Raw genomic sequence first — 17779 nt, 5'->3', positions numbered from 1 at the left:
GATAGCCAGTGGGACGTGAGATTTTATTACCTCTCGTGTGAAGCTATTAAAAATAATAGGCTAACTTGCAGCTCCTATATTCATTACTATTCATTATGGTGCACAGAGGAGGAATCCTACTCAAGAATATCTAAAATGAACTACTTTTCTTTACTGATACTTATTTGTTTCTGACCTGGTTCCTGTTTCTGGCAGTTATAGAGGCATAGAGTCATTCAGCATGGAAACAGACCCTTCGGTCCAACTAGCCCATACTGACCATGTTCTTAAACTAAACTAGTTGCAATTGCCTGTGTTTGGTCCATATCCCTCCTAATCTTTCCTATTTATGTACTTATCCAAATGTTTCTTAAATGTTGTAACCATACCTGCATCCACCACTTCCTCTGGCAGTTCACTTAACACACAAACCATTCCGTGTGTGAAACAAATTGCCCCTCGTGTCATTTTTAAAACTTTCACCTCTTACCTGAAAGATATGCTCCCTAGTTTTGAACTCTCCTACTCCAGGGAAAAGATCCTCGCTATTCATGTTATCTATGTCACTCATGATTTGAGAAACCTCTAAAAGGGCACCTCTCACCTGATAGGGAAGGCAATACTAATTCTTCCCTCTTGTGCCTTTGTTTAAATAGTGGTTTGAGCCCTGACTTACTACTTTAACTCAAATTGCATATATGTTGAATCCAAATGAGAAAGAAATGGGTTATTTTCACTTGTAATTTTTGATTGCACACTGGTCTGATTTCCAATAGGCAGGAAGAGTTAAAATCAACCCTTCTAGGAGCAACTCCCATTAATTGTGGGAATGTTGAACCCCGAGATTTCTGGTGGCTTTGGGAGAGAAAACTTTAGCTGACCAGATGTCTGTGAGTGCTATTGTTTGATGATGGTGATAGTCAAGGAGAAAGTGAGGACTGCAGATGCTGGAGATCAGAGCTGAAAATGTGTTGCTGGAAAAGCGCAGCTGGTCAGGCAGCATCGAAGGAGCAGGAGAATCGACGTTTCGGGCATAAGCCCTTCTTTAGGAATGAGGAAAGTGTGCCAAGCAGGCTAAGATAAAAGTTAGGGAGGAGGGACTTGGGGGAGGGGCGTTGGAAATGCGATAGGTGGAAGGAGGTCGAGGTGAGGGTTATAGGCCGGAGTGAGGGTGGAGGCGGAGAGGTCAGGAAGAAGATGGCAGGTTAGGAAGGCGGTGCTGAGTTCGAGGGATTTGACTGAGACAAGGTGGGGGGAGGGGAAATGAGGAAACTGGAGAAATCTGAGTTCATCCCCTGTGGTTGGAGGGTTCCTTGGCGGAAGATGAGGCGCTCTTCCTCCAACCGTCGTGTTGCTATGGTCTGGCGATGGAGGAGTCCAAGGACCTGCATGTCCTTGGTGGAGTGGGAGGGGGAGTTGAAGTGTTGAGCCAGGGGGTGGTTGGGTTGGTTGGTCTGGATGTCCCAGAGGTGTTCTCTGAAACGTTCCGCAAGTAGGCGGCCTGTCTCCCCAGTGATAGTCACACTGTTTCAGATTGACATACAAACTATGGAATATTGTTGTTTATTTAAAGTTTGCATATTTCTAAGCATTTGCACTGCATATATGACAACTCATGTTCTGTTGCGATAAAAGAAAAATCTGAACTTGGAAAACATCAGGGATTCTGTAATCAATCACTTGAGGTACTGTCATGTCTACAACGTTCAATGCAACCATTGTATTCACCATCAATCGTTGCCAGCACACAGATATTTGCATCATTACAAACAAAGTCCACAACATTTTTACTGAAATGAGAATATTTACAGTGTTTATGTTTTTGACATCCTCACAAGGGGAAACATTTGTCAATGCATAAAATGTGACAAAATCTATCAGTGGGAAACCTTTTGGCAGAAGATTTCCCTGTCTACATTGAGCAAATGCATTCAGAATTATTAGTTTGGTGTAGAAGTTTGGATTACAGTAGAGTCAGATGAACTGCAATGTATTAAAAAAATTGAACATTATTTTTTAACAATATTATTAGAACTTGTTTCTGAAGATCAAGTCTGTAGACCTTGCTGAGACCTTGTGATGCATGGTATCTTTAATCACTTTCAAGATATCACAAAGTATCTGTCATGTTTTGAAATACAGATTATTGAAATTCTGTATTGAAATACAGATTTGAAATACAGGTGAGGTAGTAAATATGGCAGCTAAAGTGTGCACAGCTAGGTCCCACAAACAGCAATGAGATAAGTGACCTGGATGATCTTTCTCAAACCTAGCTCTAACATAGGTACAAGCGTACAGGTCTTCCAAGAATGTGTATACGTGCTGGCAGTTTATTCCCATTCATTAGATTGCTGCTTGATTTTGGAAGTTAGAGGGCTTGGACAACATTTTGTTTTGTCTTAATGTAGGTAAGTGTAGTATTACTTCAGTTCTGTTTACACCAGACAGGTCTATCATGAAAGGCTTAGCACCAAGAAACAGGTTCTGCACTAATAACTGATAAATCATTATGAGTGCACAATTAATGTAATGTAATGTAAGAGCTTTAGAGAGTCATGGAGTTATATAGCATAGAAACAGGCCGACTACGTCCATATCGACCAAATAACATCAAGCTACACTACACCCATTTACCTGCTCACAGTCTACCATACTGTGGCAATTTAAGTACTCATCTGGATGCCGCAGGGGCGGCATGGTGGCACAGTGGTTTGCACTGCTGCCCCACAGCGCCAGAGACCCGGGTTCAATTACCGCCTCAGGCAACTGTCTGTGAGGAGTTGGCACATTCTCCCTGTGTCTTTGTCAGTTTCCTCCGGGTGCTCCGGTTTCCTCCCACAGTCCAAAAATGTGCAGGTTAGGTGAATTGGCTATGCTAAATTGCCTGTACTGTTAGGTGAATGGGTAAATGTAGGGAAATGGGTCTGGGTGGTTTACTCTTCGGAGGGTCGGTGTGGACTTATTGGGCCGAAGGGCCTGTTTCCACATTATAAGTAATCTAATCTAATCTAAATGTGCCTCGATCACCCTCTCAGGCAGCACATTTCATATATCTACCACCATAAGGTAAAAACAAATCCTCAAATCTCTTCTAAAATCATAGAAATATACAGCATGGAAACAAACCCTTTGGTCCAACCCATCCATGGCGACCAGATATACTAACCAAGTCTAGTCCCATTTGCCAGTATTTTGCCCATAGCCCTATAAACCCTTTCTATTCATATACCCATCTAGATGGCTTTTAAATGTTCCAATTGTACCAGCCTTCACCATTACCCATGGCAGCTCATTCCATAAAGGCACCACCTCTGCATGAAAACCTTGCCCCTTAGGTCCCTTTTATATCTTTCCCCTCTCACCCCAAACCTCTGCCCTCTAGTTCTGGACTCCCCGACCTCAGGGAAAAGACCTTGCCTATTTTTCCTATCCATGCCCCGCATGATTTTATAAACCTCTATGAGGTCACCCCTCAGCCTCTAATGAACCAAGGAAAACAGTCCCAGTCTATTCAGTCTCTCCCTGTAGCTCAAACCCTACAACCATGGCAACATCTTTGTACATCTCTTCTGAACTCTTTCAAGTTTCAAAACATCTTCCCGATAGGAGGGAGGCCAGAATTGCACATAATATTCCAAAAGTGGCCTAACCAATGTCCTGTACATCCGCAAAATGACCTCCCAACCCTGATACTCAATGCACTGACCAATAAAGGAAAGCATACCAAACACTTCCTTCACTATCCTATCTGCCTGTGACTTCACTTTCAAGGAACTATGAACCTGCACTCCAAGGTCTCTTTGTTCAGCAACACTTCCCAGGATCTTAACATTAAGTGTATAAGTCCTGCCCTGATTTGCTTTTCCAAAAAGCAGCGCCTCACATTTATCTAAATTAAATTCCATCTGCCACTCCTTGGCCCATTGGCCCATCTGTTGATGACCCAATTGCACCTGAGGTAACCTTCCTCGCTGTCTACTACACCTCCAGTTTTGGTGTTATCTACAAAATTACTAACCATGCCTCCTATGTTCACATCCAAATCATTAATGTAAATCTACTGTAGTGAGTAGAGTGGGTTCTTTTTTATTATATGTTTTTATTGAGATCTGCCTCGTGACTAAACTTTAAAAATACACAATAAAGGTACTAAGTTAGCCTGCAGCAGTGTTTTTACAGCAGTAAGACTGTGCTATTTTCTGTGTCTGTAGATTGTTAAGATGTAAAGATGGCTCTTAGTAGAGTGATGTGCTCTTCTGACAAATGTGGGATATTAGGGAGAATTTCCATATTACTGGTGATTATGTGTGTAGGAAGTGTGCTTGGTTGCGAATCCTATTATATTGCATGGAGCAGTTGGAGTGGCAGTTACAAGCAATGAGGTATTTACAGGAGCTGGGGGTGTGATGGATAGCAGTTGCAGGAAGGAACATAAACTAAAAGATACAGTCAAGTAGATGAGTGACCTCCAGTAAAGATCGGAGAGGAATGCAGGTTGGGCAAGAATCTCTTATGGCTATCCCCATCTCAAACAAGTATGCTGTTTTGGAAAATGTAGGGGGTGATGGACTTTCAGGGGAATGCAGCACTACAGCCAGGGTTCTGCTACTGAGACTGTCTATAATGTAATGAGGAGTATGCCAGGTTATAAGCAGTTGATAGTGATAGGGGACTGTCCAGTCAGATGCACAGACAGAGGATTTTGCATTCAACAGTGAGACATTAGAATGGTGTGCTGCCTCCTTGGTGCCAGGATCAAGGATATCTCGGGGATGGTGCAGAATATTCTCAAAGGCAAGAGGGATTACCAGGACATTGTACACATTGGAACTAACAACATAGGAAGCAAAAAGGATGAGATTCTGAGGAGAGAATATTGAAAGTTAGGCAGGAGTTTAAAAAGGAAGCCCTCGAGTGTAGTAATATCTGGATAACTCCCCATGCCACAAGCTAGAGAGGGTAGAAATAGGAGGATAGAGCAGATGAATGCGTGGCTGAAGAGCTGGTGCAGTGGAGAAGGATTCTTGGATCATTGGAATGTCTATTGGGGTAGAAGTGACTTTTATAAGAAGGACAGATTGTAAGGGGAATTGGAAAGGGATTAATATACTGGCGTGGAGATTTGCTAGAACTGCTTGTGAGGATTTAGATTAATGTAGGGTTTAGGGGGATGGGTCTGGGGTGGGGTTTGGTGGGACCCAGGGAAATAGTGAGGAAAGACAGCAGTCTGACATTGATACAGTTGCAAAAAGGTGTAAGTCAAACAGTCAGGGCTGGCAGGAACAAAGCAGAGATTGATGTAGGACTGATAAATTAAACTGCATTTATTTCAATGCAAGAGGTCTAACAGGTTAGGCAGTTGAACTGAGGCCTTGGTTTGGAAGAAGGGACTGGGATATCATAGCAATTACACTGATTTGGCTCAAGGATAGACAGGACTGGCAGCTTAATGTTCCAGGGTATAGCTGCTTTGGGAAGGATAGACAAGGAGCAAAAGAGGAGGGGGGAGTAGTGTTTTTGATTAGGGATAACATTATGGATGTGCTTAGGGAGGATATTCCTGGGAATACGTCATTTGGGTGGAACTGAGAAATAAGAAAGAGATGATCACCTTATTGGGATTGTACCATAGTACCCCCGATAGACAGGGAAATTGAGAAACAAATTTGTAAGGAGATCTCAATTATCTGTAAGAATAATACGGTGACTATGGTAGGGGATTTTAACTTTTCCAAACAGAGAGTGGGACTGCCATAATGTTAAGGATTTGGATGGAGAGGAATTTGTTAAATGTACAGAAGAAAAACTTCTGATTCAGTATGTGGACGTATCTACTACAGAAGTTGCAAAGCTTGACCTATTCTTGGGAAATAAGGCAGGACAGGTGACTGAGGTGGCAGTCGGGGAGAACTTTGGGGTCAGTGACCATAAAACTATTAGATTTGAAATAGTGATGGAAAAGGAAGGACCCATCTTAAAGTGAAAGTTCTGAATTGGATAAAGACCAATTTTAACAATATTAGGCAAGAACTTTCAAAAATTGATTGGAGGTGGATATTCCCAGGTCAAGGGATAGCTGGAAAATGAGATAATGAGAGTCCAGTGACAGAATGTTCATGCTAGTGTGAAGGGCAAGGCTGGTAGGTGTTGGGAATGCTGGATGATGAGAGAAATTGAGGTTTTGATCAAGAAAAAGAAGAAAGCATACTTCAGGTTTGACAGCAGGGATTGAGTGAATCCTGCGAAGAGTAGGATTTGGAATATATTTAAGAGGGAAATCAGGAGGGTAAAATGGGGACATGAGATAGCTCTGGCAAATAGAGTTAAGGAAAATCCAAAGGGATGCTACAAATACATTCGGGTAACTAGGGAGAGAATATGGCCATTTAAAGATCAGCAATGCTGCCTTTGTGTAGAACCACAAGAGATGGGTGAAAAATTAAACAAGTATTTTGCATCAGTGTTAACAGTGGAGAAGGATAGGGAAGATTTAGAACACTGGAAAATAAATAACGTTATCTCAAAAAATGTCGATATTACAGGGGTTGTGCTGGACGTCTTATAACACATAAAGGTGGATAAATCCCTGGGACCTGATCAGAGATCAGCAAGGCAGCCTATGTGTGGAACCGCAGGAGATGGGGGAGTTATTAACAATGTATTTTGCATCAGTGTTTGGCCATGAAAGGTATAGAATGTAGGAAAATAGATGGTGACATCTTTAAAAATATTCATATTACAGAAGAGGAGGTGCTGGAAGTCTTAAAATGCATACAAGGGGATAAATCCCCTGATAAGGTGTACACAAGAACTCTGCTAGGAAGCTAGGGAAGGGATTGCTGGGCCCTTTGCTGAGATATTTGGATCATCGATAGTCACAGGTGAAGTGCCAGAAGACTGGAGGTTGGATAATGTGGTGCCACATTTTACAAAAGATAAGAAAAGGCCAGAGTATTATAGACTGGTGACCCTGATATCGATGCTGGGCAAGGTGTTGGAGGGCATCCTGAGGGACAGGATGTACAGGCATTTGGAAATGCAAGGACTGATTGGGGATAGTCAACATGGCTTTGTGCATGGGAAAAATGTCACGAACTTGATTGAGTTTTTTTGAAGAAGTAATAAAGAGTGGAATAGAGTGGAATAAAGAGAGTAATAAAGATGCAGAGTGGTGGACATGATCTATATGGACTTCAGTAAGGCATTTGGCAAGATTCCTCATGGTAACTGATTAGCAAGGTTAGATCACATGGAATACAGGGAGAACTAGCCACTTGAATACAGAACTGGCTTGAAGATAGAAGACAGAGAGTGGTGGTGGAGGGTTGCAACCAGTGGTGTGCCACAAGGGTCAGTGCTGGGTCCACTGCTTTTCATCATTTATTTAACTGATTTGGATGTGAGCATAGCAGGTATAGTTAGTAAGTTTACAGATGACACCGAAATTGGAGGTGCAGTGGACAGCAAAGAAGACTACCTCAGATTACAACAGGATCTTGATCAGATGGGTCAATGGGCTGAGAAGCGACAGATGGATTTTAATTTAGATAAATGTGAGGGGATGCATTTTGGAAAGGCAAATCAGAGCAAGGCTTATAAACTTAATGGCAAGGTCCTGCGAAATATTGTTGAACAAAGCGACCTTGGAGTGCAGGTTTATAGTTCATTGAAAGTAGAATCGCAGGTAGATAGAATAGTGAAGAAGGTGTTTGGTATACTTTCCTTTGGACAAAGCATTCAGTATTGGAGTTTGGAGGTCATGCTGCAGCTGTACAGGACATTGGTTAGGCCACTTTTGGAATATTGCTTGCAATTTTGGTCTCCTTTCTATTGGAAGGATGTTGTGAAACTTGAAAGGGTTCAGAGAAGATTTATTGGGATGTTGCCAGGGTTGGAGGATTTGAGCTACAGAGAGGCTGATTAGGCTGGTGCTGTTTTTCCTGGAGCATCAGAGGCTGAGGGTTGACCTATAGAGGCTTATAAAATCATGAGGGGCATGGATAGGGTAAACAGTCAAGGTCTTTTCCCTGGGGTGGTGGAGTCCAGAACTAGAGGGCATAGGTTTAGGGTGAGAGGGGAAAACATTTAAAAGGTTCCTAGTGGGAAACTTTTCCACGCAGAGGGTGGTGCATGTATGGAATGAATTTCCAGAGGGACTGGTGGAGGCTGTACAATTACAACATTTAAAAGACATCTGGATGGGTATATGAATAGAGGGAGGTGGGCCAAGTGCTGGCAAATGGGACTAGATTAGTTTGGGATATCTGGTCGGCATGGACGAATTGGACTGAAGCGCCTGTTTTCATGTTGTATATCTCTATGACTCTAAAACATAGCCTAGAACTCTGTGGGAAGCTAGGAAAGAGATCGCTGGGCCTCTTGCTGAGATATTTGTACCATCAAGATGCTGGAAGACTTGAGGTTGGCTAACATGGCGCTACTATTAAAGAAAGGTGGTAAGGAAATGCCAGGGAACTAGAGACCAGTAAGCTTGACATTGGTGGCAGGCAAGTTGTTGGAGGAAATCCTGAGGGACAGGATTTACATGTATTTGGAAAGGTAAGGACTGATTAGGAATTGACAACATGGTTTAGTGTATGGGATATCATGTCTCACTGACTTCATTGAGCTTTTTTGAACAAGTAACAAAGAGGATTGATGAGGGCAGAGTAGTGAATGTGATCTATGTGGACCTCAGTAAGGTGTTCGACAAACTTCCTCATGGTAGGATGGTTAGCAAGGTTAGAGCACAGGGAATACAGGGTGAATTAGCCATTTGGATACAGAATTGGCTCCAAAGTAGAAGACAGAGAGTGGTAGTGCAGGGTTGCTTTTCAGACTCAAGGTCTGTGACCAGTGGTGTGCTACAAGGATCAGTGCTGGGTCCACTGCCTTTTATCATTTATATAAATGATTTGGATGTGAACATAAGAGGTATGTTTACACTTGCTCCTCACCTTAAAGTTATGGCCTCTGACCTTGGGCATCTCATGGCGAATTTATTCTGACTATTTGCCTTGTCTATGCCTCTAGTAATTTTGTCTACCTCAATCAGATCTGCCCCTCAGACCCTTCTCCTCCAATCTCTCCAGTCTATTCAGTCTCTCCTCATAACTGAGACTTTTCATCCTAGACAACTTCCTGGTGAATAACCTCTGCACCCTCTCCAGAATAATCACTACGTTCTGATAGTCAGGCAACCAGAACTGCACACAGTATTCTATCTGTGTTCTAAGCAGTTTTTTTATAAAGTGGTAATAAAAATTCCTTGCTCCTGTATACTACACCATTGCCATTGAAGCCAAGCATCTTTTATGCCTTCTTCATCACTCTGTCTGCCTACTTTGATACCTTCAGGGATCTATGAACTTGTACACTAACGTTCCTTTGTTCTTTAGTACTCCTTCGGGACCTACCATTAATTGTGTATCTCCTTCCATTATTAGACTCCCCAAAATACATAACCTCACAATTATCAGAATTAAATACCATCTATCATTGTTCTGTTCAATTTACCAGCTGATAAATATCAGACAGTAGCCTAAGACCATCCTCCCCACTATCAACGATGCCACCAATTTCATATCCTTTGCAAATTTACTAATTATACCTTCTAGATACATATCCAAGTCATTAATGTACATAACAGTAAGGGCCCCAGCGCCAATCCCAGTGGTTCACTAGTGGTCACAAGCTTTGAACGCTCTTCCTAACTGTGAGCTAATTTTAGATCCAGTTTGCCTATTTGTCTTAGATCCCATGGGCTTGACCTCTTGGACCAGCCTTTCATGTGGGACCTTGTCAAAGGTCTTACCGAAGTCCATGTAAACCAAATCAATTGCACTACCCTCATCAACATAATTAGTAACCTCTTTAAAAAACTCAATTAAATTATTCAGACAGGATCTCCCTCAAACAAATGTATGCTGAATACCCTGATCAATCCCTGCCTTTCCAAGTTTTGATTAATCCTGTATTTCAGAATTTATTCCAGTAATCTCCCTACCACTGACATCAGACTAACTGGTCTGTAATAACCTGGTGTATCGCTGCAGCCTTCTTCAACAAAGGAACCACATTCGCTATCCTCCAGTCATGTGGCACTACTTCTGTTGGCAGCAAAGTATTAAATATATCTGCCAGAACCCCTGCAATCACCCGCCTTGCCTCCTAAAGCAGCCTTGGACATATCTCATTAGGTTGAGTTTAGGTTGAATTGCTAGAATACAACATGAAATAATGTACACAACATTCCAGCACAGCCCTACTTGGGGTTAACAAGATACTATCAGCCTATTCTCAGCTTCTGGATCTAGCCTCCATCTTCTTCAGCCTGCCTGTACTGCCCCTTCAATATAATCTCTGAGCTCCCTTGGTTCTGTGTTCTTTTGTACAGTTTCAATCTCCCAAAAGGTTTAGATTTCCAATAGAGTTTTTGTTGATGCTTCCTTAGACACTGGAAGGATCAGGTTCTTTTTCCAATTTCCTATTTCAATTGAGGTCTATCTCAAAAAATATTAACTTTCAAACCATGAATTTCATTGCAAGTTGATGATCAATCACTAGGTTAATAGAGTGAGACTCTGAGAAAGACATACTAATTAAAAACTGATTATATTTAAGATGACTCAATTGTAGTTGTGGACGACTGATGTTTCCTCTGTCCACATTTCCCTTCTTTGGCAATCCTAACGCAGGCCTTCGAACTGAAGTGTAGTATTAAGATAACAAAAGACTTGTTGGGAAACTATATCCAGTCCTTTTAAATCTCAAAACAGGCTTCTCAGCTGAAAACTATTGACGGACTGCTTGAGCAATAATGAATCTCCTCACAGTGTGTGCATTCTTAGTTAGGCTGCCATCTTTTCAGTGCCACCTCATGCTCCCACAAGGAGGTTGAACAGTTCATCAACTTCACAAATATTTTCCACTTTGACCTCAAGTTCACCTTGATCATCTCTGTCACCTCCCTCCCGTTCCTGGACAGCTCGATCTCTATCTCCAGCGACTGACTCAACATGGACACCTATTTCAAACCCACCAACTTGCACAGCTACCTTGACTCCACCTTGTCCCAAGCCTACTCCTGTCAAAATGTGATCCCTTTCTCTCAATTCCTCTGCCTTCATCGTATTTGATCCCAGGAGGAGCAATTCCACTCCTGGACATTCCAGGTAGCCTCCCATTTCAGGACTGCAATTGCCCCTCCCACATGATCAACAATGCCCTCCAGCACAACTCCTCCACTTCCCGCACCTCCACCCTTGAGTGCCACCTCTGAAACCGCAACAAGGATAGAACTCCTCACTTTCCATCCCACTAATCTCCAGATACAGCGCATTATTCTCCGCCATCTACAATCAGACCCTACTACCAAAGATATATTTCCCTCCCCACCCCTATCTGCATTCCCTTCGTAACTCTCTTGTTCGGTCCGCGCCCCCAACAGCCCACCCTCCACACCCGGCACCATCCCTTGCTGCCGCATGAGGTGTAAAACCTCTGCCCACACCTTCCCCCCCACCCCCTCACCTCGATCCAAGGTACCAAAGGTTCTTTCCACATCTTGTAGAGATTTTTCTGCACATCTACCCAACTCATCTACTACATCCATTGCTCTTGATGTGGACTCCGCTACACTGGGGAGACAGGACACCAACTTGCAGAGCATTTCAGGGAACATTTCTGGGACACACCCCAAGATGTGTCCAGACAACCCCTCCACCCTGTAGCTGACCACTTCAACTTCCCCAAGGACATGCAAGTCATGGTTCTCCTTCACCGCCAAATCCAAGCCACCTGATGACTGGAGGAAAAACGCCTCATCTTCTGGAACCCTTCAATCACATGGTATCAACACCAAATATCTTTCCAAATCTCCTCTCTCCCCACCTTATCCCAGCTTCAACCCTCCAACTTGGCACTGTCCGACCTGTCTATCTTCCTTCCCCCCATCTGCTCCACCCTCCCCATTGACCTATCACTATTACCCCCACCTGCATCCACCTGTAGCCTTCCCAGCTACCTTTTCCCCACCTACCCCCAAGCCCCTATTTATCTCTCAGCCCCCTTCCCCCTCCACATTCCTGATGAAGAGCTTCTGCCCGAAACATTGACTCTCCTGCTTTTTGGATGCTGCCTAACCTGCTGCGCTTTTCCAGTGCCACACTTTTTGACTTTGCCACCTTTTCAGTCTAAGACATTTTTTGGGCAAAGCCAAAAGTTCCCATTTCCACAATTATAATTCTTTGCTGATCCTATACATTCTGCAGGTGATCTTAAAACAATCCCAAATAGCAGCAGAAAGTACTGGTAGAACTCAGCAGGTTTGTCAGGAAATGTGGAGTGATTCCAGCATCTGCGGTATTTTGCTTTCATTTTCATTTGAGATAATCTTTGTTCTTAGAGTCCAAAATCTACTTAGATTGTATTAATATTTTCAAAACAAAAGGACTTGTTTCATCTGCATTTACTGCTCCAGCTTTATCCCCATCAATGAAATTATGCATTCCTTGGTAATTATCTACTGAAGAATGTGGTTATCTGTGCAAAGTTCTAATGTATGATGCATGCTTTGGTACAGGCAGATGATTAGCATGTCTACAACTCCACACAAATAAGTATTTACTTTAAACATTTTTTTTGTCCATTGAATCTTGCAGGAAACTCTGCATCTTTGCTGACTTTTACTTTGGATTATGGTTCTGAAAATTTTGCCCCTGGAGACTTTATGACTTTATCACTGATCTCAATAAGGACTACGACAAACAATGGATAAAGGAATAGACCAACTAGTCTTTTTATGGAAAATCCAAACTAGTTAGTGATGTTAGTTCTCCAATATTAAACGCCATTGGTTTCAAAATGCTCAGAATAAAACAATGACGGACCTGAATAACAACATCAGTATTAACTGTAGAATGATCCTAATGTTATCCTCACCTAATCTCATTCCTAACAACTGTTTTTAATTTTATCCTGCTATTAAGCATTGTTCCTCTTCTATGCACCATGGGAAGCATCTAACCATTCAATCTATTCCAGTATCAAACACAGGACTTTTGGGGAGGCAAGTGTATCCATTTGCAAGTTGAAGTATTTTACCTTAACAGATCAACTTCAACAATAACATGTGGATGAATGTGGGTGAAATTTAGAAGCATTTTGATGTGTTTAGAATTTTCTTAGCGTTCATACTGATTAAACTTTACTGAAATGTGCAGCCACAGTTCAGGCTTTTAAAAAAATGATTCATGAATTGCCTATGGTGATGTCTGTGGTTATTTGACAGATCTACATTTTATGTATACGTACAAGTTGGTCATGGAGATGAAAGGCCTCAGAAACTCACCCATAAAACCACCGAGTGACTGGAATTTCTGTGATGGTTGACACAGCAAAAACAGGCAGTTTTGTTGGCAGAAAAGTTTGATTGAAAAGTCACAACAAAAATTGTGGCAAGAAGTAGTAAGACTCATGAATGGTAATAGTTTTTCCTAACACAGCATTTTTGTAACATGTGTTTTGATTATTTTTAAGACTATCAAATATCCAGAAGCAGCAGCCCTAGATAGGTGAAGGAATTTTGCTTGGATTGAGTTACAAATTTTAACAAAGTCAGATACTACAAATAGTGCTTCTTAGGAAAATCAGTAAAAGTAAATTTTATAATTTGCCTTTAATTAAAGCTTACCTTAAGTTCTCCTGAAACACTAAGTGGTAGATGTATTGTCCCTGTGTGCATATTTGCATAAATTTCAGTGGATTTAGAAAGATGCAAAGCTCATGCAAAATAAAATGTCAATGTTAATGGATTATAAGTGCTATTTTCATGCTTTTATTAATAAATATTCATGGTAGAGCATACCATTTAAAAAATGGCATAGTGCTAGTTGGTGCTGTAATATCGTTTGGAAAAGTACAGATTATTGATTTTTAAAACCTAAATCCCAATATTTTGATGATACTCCTCCAGATTACATATTGGGTGCAGTACTATGTACCGAGTGCTGCCAGCATAAACCAAAACATGTTGTGCAATATTTAGTGTCACAAGTGGGTTGAGAATGAACTTTTTCATTAGATGGAAGGCTGTAGTTCAATGTGGAACAAGGGATGCATTAGAAATTTATTTGGAGATTAAATATCAAGGGTATTTTTATAATCTTAGGAATGCTTATATAGATGCACAAGGACAGTACACAGTGACAGAAAAGGTCTTTCAGGAAACTAAGATTTTGCATGCTTCTACAAATGTAAACAGCTAATATATTTTTGATTTATTTTTTAACACCTTTTTTATGATCTGTTAGATTTCCTTATTGCTGCCAAGCTTCCTCCTCTTTAAATATGAGAGTGAGACTGTCTGAGCCACAAAACTTTCTGGCTGGTGTCATTGGCGCTCTGTAATAGACAAGTTATTTTTTGGGAGGGGGCCGGGGTGGGGTAACTAGGTGTCTAGCATTATTGGAAACTCCTCAACACGCTTAAAAGACCCTAACTCAAACTATTGAGAAATCCACAAGTACAACTTCCACTTCCCTGACAACTCACCCCATGGATCACAAGCTGACCTATAAAATATGGTGCAGGTTAGGAAGACTTGAGGCTGAGGATACATGAGCATACGTAAATCTTAGGCGTTTAACTGACGATTGCTAAAATGGTTCAGATCAGATCATTCTTCTTATGAGAGAACTGGCTTTCATGACCATATAAAGCTAAAAGAATGAATGTCAGTCAATGCTGAGGTTGCTGTTTTAGATCTTATTAATGAAATCTCGGTGGATCAATCACTAATTGATGTGCCTTACAGGCTTGACTGATTTTGATATCTGATTTGCTAGATTGCTAATGAGGCTGGATTTATTTTTGATCTCCTACTGCCAGGCATGTGATCTAGTAAGCAACTCAATGCTCAACAGATCTTACTGATCTGGCTGTGCTTTTCCAGCACGACACTTTTTGAATAGTTGGCCAATTGCCAACTGAGCTTCTCAGACAACGGCTCATCTAGCGAAAAGCCTGTCAAGTATGTACAAAGCCCTGGATATGAATGCTCATTTGTATTTTGGGTTTTCCAGAAAACCCTTCCAGAAGTTTTTATAGACAATACCAATATTTTCCTCCAACATACAATGGACAACAGTGGATGGTAAAAGGATAAAGTAGGACATCATATAATGTTCTAAGCAGTGCTGTGTACAGATTTTAATATATTGAAGAAGGTAAAGCTGTAAAAGCCAGCAGTACTTTCTGTTCAGAGAACTCACCCCTCCTTTCCCTGAAAAGTAAACTTGAGGTACTTCCACACACTAGGGGATGCTCTTGATTTGGAACCTTTTCCCAGTCTTTTGAGATGCTGAAGAATCCACAAGTGTATATAATTCTCTCAAGCTATTCCAGTCATTCCAGATACAGCAGTGGAAGACATCATGCATGGCAACTTCAATTCTCCAAAGTTATTAGGAAACTTTGAAAAGCCAACACAGCTTCCAAAGGAAACTGAGAGTCAAAGGTGACAGCTTTAAATATAGACTAGCAACCAGGGTCACTGCTTCAACATGAAGGGATAAGTTAAATACAGTTTAAATGTGTGAATTTTTATCTGTTTATCACAAGTTACAGGCCTTTGTTATGAAGTTAAAAAGAGTGGAAATGCCGAATGTGTAGGAGAGGAGCAAAACAAGACCTTGGATTTGTATAAAACCAAAATACTGCAATTGCTGGAAACCTAAAATACACACAGAAAATGTTAGAGGTATTCAGCAGATGTGGAGAAAGAACAAGAGTTAATCTCAATAATCTTTCATCATAATATCTTTAACATAGGAAATGTCTCCAGGCACATCAGAGGCATATTAAAGAAAAGATGATGTGCCAAAGAAGGAAACACAATGACCTGTAAAAAAATGTTGGCCGAAACGATACATTTCAAGCAAGGCTTTAAAGGAAGAGGGGGAGATAAAAAGGCAGACGTAATAAGGAAAACAGTTTATTGAACATCAGACTTGTGCTGATTTGGGGAGCTTTCTCCCGAGAAGGTGATGAATATAGGGAGACTTAAACATGAGGATTATAAGAACTGGAGACTGGGAATCAAAATATAACAGTGAGAATAGAAATGATGGTTTCCTGGTAATAGGACATGATAATTTCTGTGAGTTGGAATGAACTGATGATGTAAAGTAGCCTCCAGTTGAACTGTCAAACTTTATAAATGTGGTTGGTATAGAGTGGTTGCAAATGAAGTACATCACAAACAGCAGATAAAAGTTGGGAGTTCTATCTAAGTAGTAATGAATAAGCATTCTCAAGATAGTTAATTTTAAAAATTTAACTCACAGTTGTTTTCAATTTTTCAAAGTTCTGAGTTTTCAACACTTAAATGGCCAAGATGGGTAGCTAATGTTAACAGTTAATCAGCTGTAGGCAATTGTTCTGATTAATTAATAATTACTGTGAAAGGGCCCTCTTGTGGCACATTGGTAGTGTCCCAACCTCTGTATCAGGAGACCTGGGCTTAAGTCTCACCTGCTCTAGAAGTGTGTAATAACATCCCTGAATGGGTTGATTAGAAAAATAGGCTTAAAAAAATCCATGAAGGGGCTCTAGTGTTGCACATTGGTAATTCCCTACTCCTGAAATAAGAGGCCCAGATTCAAGTCCCACCTGCTCCAGAGATGAATAATAATATCTCTCAACAAGTTGTTTAAGAGATAGCTACAATAATTACTGTGAGCTGGAAGCTTGAGTCAGCACTTGTAATCTGGGACAAGGGTCATGAAGATGTAAAAATCATTTTGTGACAGACTGTGTGGGAAAGTTAGGAATTTGGTGCAAGTGGGAATTCAGTGCAGACAGGACAGGTGTTTTTTACTGCCAATACATCTGGTGCTTTGTGTTACAGGTAGATGATTAATTTAATCTGCCCATAATGTGATTAATATAAATGCTTGACTTGGTTGAAGAAAATAAATAAATAACACATCACTAAACAGGGTTTCGAATATAGGTAGCGTGCCACAATTACGGCATGTGGGCGGCACGGTAGCACAGTGGCTAGCACTGCTGCCTCACAGCGCCTGAGACCCGGGTTCAATTCCCTGCCTCAGGCGACTGACTGTGTGGAGTTTGCACATTCTCCCCGTGTCTGCGTGGGTGTCCTCCGGTTTCCTCCCACAGTCCAAAGATGTGCAGGTCAAGTGAATTGGCCATGCTAAATTGTCCATAGTGTTAGGTAAGGGGTAAATGTAGGGGTATGGGTGGGTTGCGTTTCGGCGAGTCGGTGGGGAATTGTTGGGCCGAAGGGCCTGTTTCCACACTGTAAAGTAATCTAAATCTAATCATGGCAGTTTGTGGACAGCACTGCAATCCAAGACAACCCACAGAAGCCATAAGTGTCAACTCTCAAGTAACTTCAGCTTTAGAGAGTTGAATTGTGGCCTGAGGTGCAGACATTGCAATGACATCAGGGTAGGGAAGAGTCGTTTGAACATTTCAATCCAGGAGTCACATCCTTCAGGTTAGACATAGAATCATAGAATCCCTACAGTATGGAAACAGGTCCTTTGGCCCAACAAGTCCACACCGACCCTCCGAACAGCAACTCACCCAGACCTATTCCCCCACCCTATTATCCTATATTTACCCTAACTAATGCACCTGACACATCTCTGAACACTATGGGAAATGTAGCATGGCCAATTCACCTAACCTGCACATCTTTGGATTGTGGGAGGAAACCAGAGTGGTGGGGTTGATTGGTGCGGGTGTCCCGGAAATGTTCTCTAAAGTG

General features: G+C 41.5%; 1 protein-coding gene across 4 annotated transcripts in view; it reads right to left on the bottom strand.

The window, feature by feature from the left end:
• Positions 1-17779, bottom strand: part of bbox1 (butyrobetaine (gamma), 2-oxoglutarate dioxygenase (gamma-butyrobetaine hydroxylase) 1) — a 220637-nt gene that overhangs the window by 23389 nt on the left and 179469 nt on the right. The window lies entirely within an intron of this gene.

This window comes from Chiloscyllium punctatum, chromosome 22 (assembly GCF_047496795.1).
Source record: "Chiloscyllium punctatum isolate Juve2018m chromosome 22, sChiPun1.3, whole genome shotgun sequence".
NCBI classification, from domain to species: domain Eukaryota; kingdom Metazoa; phylum Chordata; class Chondrichthyes; order Orectolobiformes; family Hemiscylliidae; genus Chiloscyllium; species Chiloscyllium punctatum.
The sequence above is the reverse complement of the archived record's forward strand: the minus strand, read 5'-3'. Positions and strand labels throughout refer to the sequence as shown.